A 10,635-nucleotide genomic window follows, 5' to 3' on the forward strand; every position below is an offset into this window, starting at 1 on the left:
AGTGAATGACAAAGGCCAGCAGATCCATTAGCCAGAGCTTGTGATTATGTATGAGAAACAATAGACCAGATTTAAATTTTGACAGATTAGCCAAAAATTTAAAAGAAAGATCCAGGAAATGAATAACTGTAAGAGGTTATAATAAACACACCACACATTCCTATGGTTGGCTGGAAGGCTGCGCGTTTGTGGGAGAAACTACAGTGGGCCTCATTTATCCATACATTCCTGGCTAACTGGGAATGTGCCCAACTTCAGAAAAGATGCAAGATGGCCAGCTAAAGTGAGAGTGAGACATACTTGTGAAACACCTTGAATGCATTATTTCAACACACACACACACTCACACATGACCACCGGTAAGGGTGGTAGCCTTTAGACTCAAGATGTATAAGCACAACTTTTGCCTAATGATGACATGAACACTAAGCTATATAAACACAGACGCGATCCCTAGGGACTCAGACTTAAAAATTTAGATTTAAATTCCAAAAATTGTTTAGAAATATCTGTGAACAAATGTCATGAGATTGCTCAGATTTAATCCAGGCAAGGTGCTAAACAATAACAACAACAAAAAAGAGCAACAAAACAACCTTTGGAAGAAAACTTAGAATTCACTAAAAATATAGTATCTAAAATGACAATTTTTCCATGAAAAGTTAAGAGACAACAGAATATATGACACACACACCAGTAAAATGCAGCCAATAGAAAGTGTTTGATATTAAAACTAGCAGACTTTTAAAGCAGCTGTTATAAATACGTTCAAAAAATAATGAAAACCATCTTCAAAGAATTAAAAAAAATGATCACAATGATTCAACATAAACAGAATGCCCGTAAAGAAAATAAACACTAAGAGAAACAAATGGAAATTCTGGAGTTGAAAAGTAAAAAGACTGAAATAAAATATTTTCCAGAGGTTTTCAATAGAAGATTTGAAATGGCAGAAGAAGGCATCCATATACTTTAAGATACAGAGATAGAAATCTGAAGGACATAGAGAATATAATATATATTATCTTTTTTCAGTAAATCAATGCCTCTGTTTGGAATCCTCAGTACTAGATTTTTATATTTCTTAGACAGGTCTACCTTCACACATCTCCCCTGAAACTAAAGGGCTTTTTTCAAACAATGGTCAACCATTGCCACTGTATCTTCTCTTGTCTCCATCTCAATAAAAGCCTGACTTTTCATCCTCATTAATATGTAATTCTTTATTTTCCCATAAGGCTCAGCAAGCTTGAGAACAGCACTATCAGAATAGGCAGAATGGGGCAAATTGCTGCGATGTATCACACATCCAAGCTCTTGCCTTCAATCAAACTTCTGATCTGGCTTTCCTTCAGGTTTCTTTATTCTTTTATACTTCTGGGATAAATGAACTCTCACTGGCTTGCCTAATACTAACACTGGTGTGGTTGTATAATAATCCCCTGCAGCCTGAGCATCCTCTGTGGTTGCCCTTTCAATAAATGCCTCATTAATTTTATTTAGAATCAGATGATTTGAAATGACTCCAAATGGTTCTACCAGCTGTAATAGCTGGTATCTCAAGTTTTTCCCTCACTGAAAATCCATGATGTGAACAACTCTGCTCGTTTCCACTCTGCCATTTTGTATGTGTCTAGTTCTTTGCAGGTTTCCATTTCCAGCACCCAGATTTCCTCTTGGTCCAATTGCTGGTCCTCCAAGATGAAACGAGGGAGGTGGAGATCCCAGAATTCCTGGTGCTGGGTTTGTAGACTGCTGAGATATGAATGGATCACCCATTGTGTGTTCTGTATCATTGTCAGGATCCCATTCTGGGTAGATTTCAAGAAGAAGCTGGCATCGACGACTGTGGCTTGCTCTATTGATATGTTGACTCAACTCCTCATTAGAATGAACTGGCAAATCACATATAGAGCACAGATGGGTATAACCTTTCAGTAAGAGTCCATGAAAGTCTTCAATATTGCTACTTGGAGGAGCACCCCTCTTTTTCTCAAAGAGAGATGTCTCTTGTAAAGGGTCATGACCATGACCACGTCCCATTCTTTCATACTCACTGTCAAATTTATGATAGTTACGTGAGGTCTCACCAAAAAAAGAATCATCCCTACAACTTTTTTCCATCTCGTAATCTGTTATCTTCATAATCCGTTCTGTCATAATAACCAGATTCTCGAGAATGACTTCCATGATCATAATCAAGCACCAGGTTGAGACTAGGACCATGATCATCAAAACTATCTCTTCTAAAGTGCCTTTTTTTCTTCCGAATCATCCCTAGGTACTCTGTATGGTGGCTCCCATGCAGCAGATCTGTCATCTCTACCATAATTCAAGGTAGGGCCTTCTTCAGTTCTCCTCCTTTTAAGCTGTAGAAGGATTTGGGGCAAATTCTCAGGAGTCATCTTGTCCTCTGGATAATGACTCAGTTCATCTAAGTCTCTAGCAGACAAACCAAAGCTGGCCAAAATGTTACTGGCCTGGTCTGCATCTCCACAGTGTTGAGAAGATAAAGGGAGTGGACCTCTACTTCCAATGTTAAATATAGAGTGTAAATTATGGGAAGATGTACTAGCAGAAGACCGTGCACTATGAGCTCCTTTTTGATTCAATGAAGAATTCGTTCCAAGATTCATTCAACTAGCAAGGCGTGCAGTACCCTGGTTCATCCTTCCTAAGAGATGCTGGCATACTTAAAGACTGGGTAACAGCAGCAGAAAGGCCTATGCCTGCTGCAGACAGGTCACACCCATGACCCTGTTAGTCCCTACTGAGAGATGACTGCTGGAATGACTTGGACATTGCAGAACTAGCTCTTGTCTATTTTATACATTAAAAAAAAAAAAAATTTTAAAGACGGCCAAAAAGAAAATTCAAACTAGAAAGCCAGGTAAACTTTGCTTCAAAAAATGTTAACGCCAAGAAAAAAGATCAATAAGGACTGCAGAATCTTCTTCAAGCTGAGAACCAGCAGACAACTCTCTCTCCCAGCGAGCAGATCGCGGAAGCTCCCACAATCCCCCGCAGCAACGGCGCTGGTGAGAGGTGGCAGCAGCGGCTGCAGCCCAAGAACACTCCAGACAGCAAAGAATCTCCAAGTGACAAGAAATCCAAGATGGTTCCCAGAAGACTGAAAGTTCAACCGAAGATAAAGAACAAGAAGAGAAGTCCGGTGAAGATGGTGAGAAAGACACAAAGGATGACCAGAGAAGGAACCGAATATGCTTCTTGAATCTGAAGATGAGTTACTTGTAGATGAAGAAGCAGCAACAGCAGCACTGCTAGAAAGTGGTAGTTCAGTGGGAGACGAGACTGATCTTGCTAATTTAGGTGATGTGGCTTCCGATGGAGAAAAGGAACCTTCAGATACTGTGAAAAACGATGCAAGTGCTTCAGCAGCAGCAAAGAAAAAGCTTAAAAAGCGTCGTTTCCCAGGGAGTATGGAAGGTTTTGTCACTCTAGATGAGGTTGGTGATGAGGAAGATTTGGAACTTCAGGAACTTCGTAAATCGGGCAAGGCATTTAAATCTGGTGACAGAAATGATGATGGTTTGGTTGAAATTAAAGTGGACAAGATCGAGGAAGTTAATCAAGAAAACGAAGCAGCATTGGAAAATGGAATTAAAAATGAGGAAAACACGGAACCAGGTGCTGAATCTGCTGAGGATGCTGATGATCCCAACAAAGATACAACTGAAAACGCAGATGGTCAAAGAGATGAGAACAAGGAGGACTATACAATCCCAGATGAGTATAGAATTGGACCATATCAGCCCAATGTTTCTGTTGGTATAGACTATGTGATACCTAAAACAGGGTTTTACTGTAAGCTGTGATCACTCTTATACAAATGAAGAAGTTGCAAAGAATACTCATTGTATCAGCCTTCCTCATTATCAGAAATTAAAGAAATTTCTGAATAAATTGGCAGACAAACGCAGACAGAAGGAAACTTAAGATGTGCAAGAAGATTTAAAGATTTCAAAGAAAATAATGGTTCTTTGTTTTTAATGTTAACCTTTCTTAAATACAATACTGATAGTTAGAAGAAAACTATTGTACTCTTTTGTTTTAGTGGAGAAATAATAGATGTCTGTTCATGTGTTAAGTGTTATAGCAAAAAAAATACACATATGGTTAAGTTAATGAATAGTTTTTGTTTTATCAGAATGGCAACAGACATAAGTAATTTGTAGAGATTGACTTCCTAAGCTACTTAAGACAACTTGCACCACTAAGAAAAAAATGTAGAACCATTTGGAAAAATGAAATGTAGTAGTTCTAAGTTTCAAAGAAATGTCAACATTTTATTCCATTCAATAAATAACAAAACCAATAGTATTTTCATTACTTTCATCTGAAACATTCCATGGTTTAATCTGAGCCTTGCAGACTTTCATTTGGAGTTTGAACCTGTTTTGGTTGCATTTCATTTTTGGGGAACTTCATTAATGTGAGATTGGCAATGCAAATGCAGGTGCAGTTTTCTGTTAATGTTAATTCTGTTGTTTAGGTAATAAGAAATATTAAGTAATTGGCTTTAGAATTTGTAATCTTACCCCTGAGTTCCTGCTAGATTTCGTATTCTAGTAGTCAATGTATTTTCAGTGAAATGTAAAAATATTCCCGTTCTCTTTGACCAGTATTAATTTTTGAGATCTTATTGCTTGTCACTTGAATCCTGTAATTGTCACACATCTCTGGTATAAGCAACATTTGATTTTTGAAGTGTGTAGACCATCTCTTCATATTTTCAAGATGTAATTTTACATTTCTGCATTTTGAAAACAGTTTGGCCATAATCCTAGATGCGTGCTTCTAATTCATGTACCTGCACATGTGACCTTTGTGAACAGAAATTTGCATGTATAATTTGTGTTTGCTTGTAACTTTCTGGTTATATACTGCTTACATCTGTGGTTTCAAGTTACTGAAGTGAATACCAGTAAAAAGAAAACCTTAGGCCATCTTCATTGGTTATACATGTTTGGAATGTTAACCAAAAAAAAGAAGAAGATAATATACATTAAGAAAAATTAACAGTATTTCAGAAACCTGTGAGACAAAGAATCCAATTTTTAAAAGGGGAAAGGATGGCCGGGAGCGGTGGCTCATGCATGTAATCCCAGCATTTTGGGAGGCCCAGGCGGGCGGATCACGAGGTCAGGAGATCGAGGCCATCCTGGCTAACATGGTGAAACCCCGTCTCTACTAAAAATACAAAAAATTAGCTGGGTGCAGTGGCGGGTGCCTGTAGTCCCATCTACTCGGGAGGCTGAGGCAGGAGAATGGCGTGAACCGGGGAGGCGGAGGTTGCAGTGAGCCGAGATCACGCCACTGCACTCCAGCCTGGGCGAAAGAGCGAGACTCCGTCTCAAAAAAAATGAATAAATAAATAAATAAATAAATAAATAAATAAATAAATAAAAAGGCAAAGGACATGAACAGTTCACTGGAGAAGATATCTCCGTTTTAATAAGTACATGAGAAGATGCTCAAAATCATTAATCATTAAGAAAATGCAAATTCGAACTTTAATGAGCTAGCATTATATACCCATGAGAATGAGACACAAGATATCTGTTCTCATATGTTTAATACAAAAGACAAATTATAATAAGTGCAAATAATGTGGAGAAACTACAACCTTCACTCTCCTTTTAGGAATATTCAGTGATTCAATCATCTTGAAAAGAGTTTCACATTGGTCCAAAAAAATTAAACATAAATATACCATATAACCCTTAGTAAATGCCCCTTTATTCCATTTTTGGTATTTCCACAAGAGAAATAAAAATATATGTCCATAGAACATTCTTGCATGTCAGTGTTTGTAGTAGTCAGGGTTCTCTAGAGGGACAGAACTAATAAGATGTATATGTATATAAAAGGGAGTTTATTAAGGAGGATTGACTCACACGACCACAAGGTAAAGTCCCATGATAGGCTGCTTGTAAGTTGAGGAGCAAGGAAGCCTGTAGTGGCTTAGACTGAATCCCAAAACCTCATAAGTACCGAAGCCAACAGTGCAGCCTTCAGTCTGTGGCCAAAGGACCGAGAGCCCCTGTTGGTGTAAGTACAAGAGCCCAAAAGCTGAAGAACTAGGGGTCTGATGTTTGAGGGCAGGAGGCATTTGATGGGAGAAATATGAAAGCCAGAAGACTCAGCAAGTCTGCTATTCCATCTTCTCCTGCTTGCTTTATTCTAGCCATGCTGACAGCTGATTAGATGGTGCCCATCCAAATTCAGGATGAGTCTGCCTCTCTCAGTCCACTGACTCAAATGTTAATCTCTTTGGAAATATCTCACAGACAAACCTAGGAACAGTACTTTGCATCTTTTGATCCAATCAAGTTGACACTTAGTATTAACCATCACGGTATCCAAAATAGTACTGTTTCTTACAGCTCCAAACAGGGCATTATCCAAATTTTCATTAACTGGTAAGTGGATGAACAAAACATGGCATAACTTAACGATGGTGTATTATTAGGCAATAAAAAGAATAAATTATGCATACATTATGTTATATGAATGAATCTCAGAAACATTAAGTGAAAGAGGCCAGGTGCAAAGGACTCTCATATGATACATTTCTATAAAATGTCCAGAAAGGCAGATTTATGTAAACAAAAAGCAGATTAGGGGTTGCATCTGGTTGAGGATAGAAACAGGAACTGGCTACGAAGGCACAGAAATGAAATTTTTGTGTGATGTAAATCTTCTAAAACTGGATTATGGAGATTATTTTGTAAATCTATAAATTTGCTAAAAGTCATTGATTTTCAATGAGTGAATTTTATGGTATGTAAATTATACCTCAGCCAAGATATATAAAAATGAAAACATCCAAATAAAAGGAAAACAATTTGAACATACCAGGACCCAGAATATAACTATTTACATACTTTCTCTAAGAAAAATCATTAAAGATGTACATGCATGAAATGAAAATTCAGTCAGAAGAGAAATCCTGTGGGAAGGAAGAATAAATGATACAGGAGATTATGTAAAATACACCCCTCTGTTTTTTATATCTTTTTATTTATCTGTCTCTAGCCTTCTGTCCACTCATCCATCCACTTTTCCATCTATATCACTATGTTGAACTCAATAGAGTACTTTCAATAATGCTGTATTTTTCTCCTATGACTACCTTCAAAAATACAGTTTCATATCTTTCCTTACTCATTGGAGAAATCAGCAGATGCTCCAGCTGCTGAATTACTTTCAACTACATAAATAGTCTAATAGGTATTAAAAAGTACACAAAAATCTCAATAAAAATGTAAGTCTCAAATCCACTTATAACTTCTTTATTTTATTTACTTCTTTTGAGTCGGGGTCTTGCTCTGTAACTCAGGCTGGAGTGGGGTGGCAAGATCAGGGCTCACTGCAGCCTCCAACTCCTAAACACGTGATAACATGCCCACCTAAATTTGTGGATTTTTGGTGGAGATGTGGTTTGGCCATATAGCTCAGACTGATCTTGGACTGAGATTGAGCTAGATCTGATCTCAGCCAGATTGAGACTCCTGGGCTCAAGCAATCCGCCGGCCTTGGCCTCCCAAAGTGCTGGGATTAAGGTGTAAGTCACCACTCCCACTTTACTTAAAAGTTCTTAGCAATTTAAGGATTATGGTGAGTATAAAATATACAAGTACTTAATTTAAAAATATTTTACTTTACTGAAGTTGTTTGGACTATTTTTGCATGTCAAATGCTTTTCATCATAGTGAGAACAGATCTCCTTATAAACAATTGTATATTTTTGAGTTTAATTGAGTTAAGTAGATGAGTATTTCATGGTCAAACTGAGATTTTCTAGAAGGGATAGCCTCTCAATATTAGAAATTCAAACACATAATTTATTCCATCGAATTATTATTTTAAAAATAGAAACAGTTAGAGCTATCTGTATTCCATATATAGTAAAGAGTTAATGGTTCTTTAGAAATAACCTGTTTGTTTTAACCAGAGAGCAAATGAATCATCATGGTATGACAAAAGCTGATAGCCTGTTTAGAATTTAGAGAAAGCATGTACTGAATGAGTCTCTTTGACATTCGCTAGTTCTGTATCTAAGACCACTAGACACTGGTAAATAACATAACCTAATTTTGTATGAAGCTTCAGCCTAAGAAAAAATATATACTGAATTATACCAAAAGAGAAGAATGGGATCTACTGAAATATGTTCCTCCAGATTTTAAACTCAGTCTCAGCTTCAGACCTATGCTTTTGTTATAGATTTTCCTGGGTTTAATGGAGAAACCAAAGTTAAAGGAGCATTGTTTTTGTTATCTACTTTGGCATAACAAATGTACCCAAAACATAAAGGCTTAAAAAATCCATTTATTATCTCCCAATTTCAATGGTTAGGAATCCAGACATGATTTAGCTGGGTACTCTGTTTTAAGGTTTCTCCCAAGGATACAAATATAACGTTGGCTGGGCTATGATCTCATTAAAAGGCACAGTAAGCTTGCTCATATGGTTGTTATTCCTCAAGGGTTATTGTAATTAAGGACACAATTCCTCACTGGCTGTTGACCAGAGGCCACCCTAAGTTCCTTGTGATGTGGATCTCACCATACAAACAGTATGATATAGAAAGTGTGAGCAAACAGAGGTACAGTTTTATAGACATGTTTCAGAAGTGAAGTGACACTTTTGTCATATTTTATTTTTAAAAGCAAGTCACTAGGTCTGGCCCACATATAAGTGGAGTGGAATGTGTGAATGTATTGGATACCAAAAAGCAAGCAAGAATTACTGGGAGTCGTTTTGAAGCTGGTTAGCATAAGCCCCTGTGATAATAAAATTTCATACCTATTTCCTAGGCATTCTTGGAACCCTGTATCTGGATAGAGTGTCTTCGTCCATGTGGACTGCTATAGCAAAAATACCACAGACTGGGTGGCTTATAAACAGAAACTTACATCTCATAGTTCTTGAGGCTAGGGAGTCCAAGAACAAGGTTTCAGCAGGTTTGGTGTTTGGTGAGGGCGTGCTTCCTGGTTCACACATGAGTATCTTCTCACTAGATCCTCACATTACAGAAGGGGCAAGCCAGCTTTTAACTCAACTTATAGAAGTTAATTTTCATATTTATTAAAATGTTAATTTAATTATATGTACTTATATTCATATCCAATTAATAGTTTAAAATTTTTATCATGAATTTGATTTTTTGAAATTATTTCAAATACTATACTTCTATCATGATTTTTCCCAAATTGTTTTCCTCTCTTTGATTTGATCTATCTAAAAGACTCATTATTATTTTTTGAAATCTATAATTTCTAAATCTCCTATTTATTCAGTTTTATGATATAGGACTTGTATTTACAAATGATTGTGTTTGATCAGAAAAGTTATACTTCAACAATGTACCCAATGGGCTGGCCTAATAGGAACAGCTCGGGTCTGCAGCTCCCAGAGAGACTGATGCAGAAGGCAGGTGATTTCTGCATTTACAACTAAGGTACCCAAATCATCTCTTTGGGACTGGCTGGATAATGGATGCAGCCTATGGAGGGGGAGTCAAAGTACAGTGGGGTGTCACCTCACCCAGGAATCACAAGGGGTAGGGAGATTTCCCTCCCCTAGACAAGGGAAGCCATGAGAGACTGTACTGGGAGGAACAGTGCACTCCAACACAGATACTGGACTTTTCCCATGGTCTTCACAACCAGCAGTCCAGGAGATTCCCTCTGGTGCCTACACTACCAGGGCCCTGGGTTTCAAGCACAAAACTGGGCAGACGTTTGGTCAGACACTGAGCTAGCTGCAGGAGTTTGTTTATTTGTTTGTTTGTTTTCATACCCCAGTGGCACCTGGAATGCCAGCAAGACAGAACCATTCACTCCCCTGGAAAGGGGACTGAAGCCAGGGAGCCAAGTGGTCTGGCTCAGCAGGTCCCACCCCCATGGAGCCCAGCAAGCTAAGATACAATGGCTTGAAATTCTTGCTGCCAGCACATCAGTCTGAGGTCAACCTGGGACGCTAAAGCTTGGTAGGGAGATGGGGGATTCACCATTGTTGAGGCTTGAGTAGGTGGTTTACCCTCACAGTATAAATAATGCTGCCAGGAAGTTCGAAGTGGCTGGAGCCCACTGCAGCTCAGCAAGGCCACTGTGGCCAGACAGCCTCTCTAGATTCCTCCTCTCTGGGCATGGCATCTCTGAAAAAAAAAGAAAAAAGGAAGCAGCCTCAGTCAGGGAAGTATAGATCAAACCACATCTCCCTGGGACACAGCACTTGGGGGAAGGGTTGGCTGCGGCCCAGCTTCAGCAGACTTAAACATCCCTGCCTGACAACTCTGAAGAGAGCAGCAGATCTCTTAGCACAGCTCTGATAAGGGACAGACTGCCTCCTCAAGTGGGTCCATGACCCCTGTGTATTTCAACTAAGAGACATCTCCCAGTAAGGGCCGACAGACATCTCATACAGGAGAGCTCTGGCTGGCATCTGGCGGGTGGCCCTCTGGAACGAAGCTTCCATTGGAAGAAACAAGCAACATTCTTTGCTGTTCTGCAGCTTCTGCTGGTGATACCCAGGCAAACAGGGTCTGGAGTGGATCTCCAGCGAAATCCAGCAGACCTGCAGCAGAGGGCCCTGACTGTTAGAACG

The 10,635-nt window shown here is 38.7% G+C and overlaps 2 pseudogenes; one reads left to right on the forward strand and one right to left on the reverse strand.

Annotated features, from left to right (window-relative positions):
- Positions 1–972: 972 nt before the first annotated feature.
- LOC101137277 (matrin-3-like) lies at positions 973–2,802 on the reverse strand (annotated as a pseudogene).
- A 229-nt stretch (positions 2,803–3,031) lies between these two features.
- On the forward strand, positions 3,032–4,414 carry LOC109028567 (matrin-3-like; annotated as a pseudogene).
- Positions 4,415–10,635: the final 6,221 nt, after the last annotated feature.

The sequence above is a fragment of the Gorilla gorilla genome, chromosome 1 (genome assembly GCF_029281585.2).
Source record: "Gorilla gorilla gorilla isolate KB3781 chromosome 1, NHGRI_mGorGor1-v2.1_pri, whole genome shotgun sequence".
In the NCBI taxonomy this organism is placed as follows: Eukaryota; Metazoa; Chordata; class Mammalia; order Primates; family Hominidae; genus Gorilla; species Gorilla gorilla.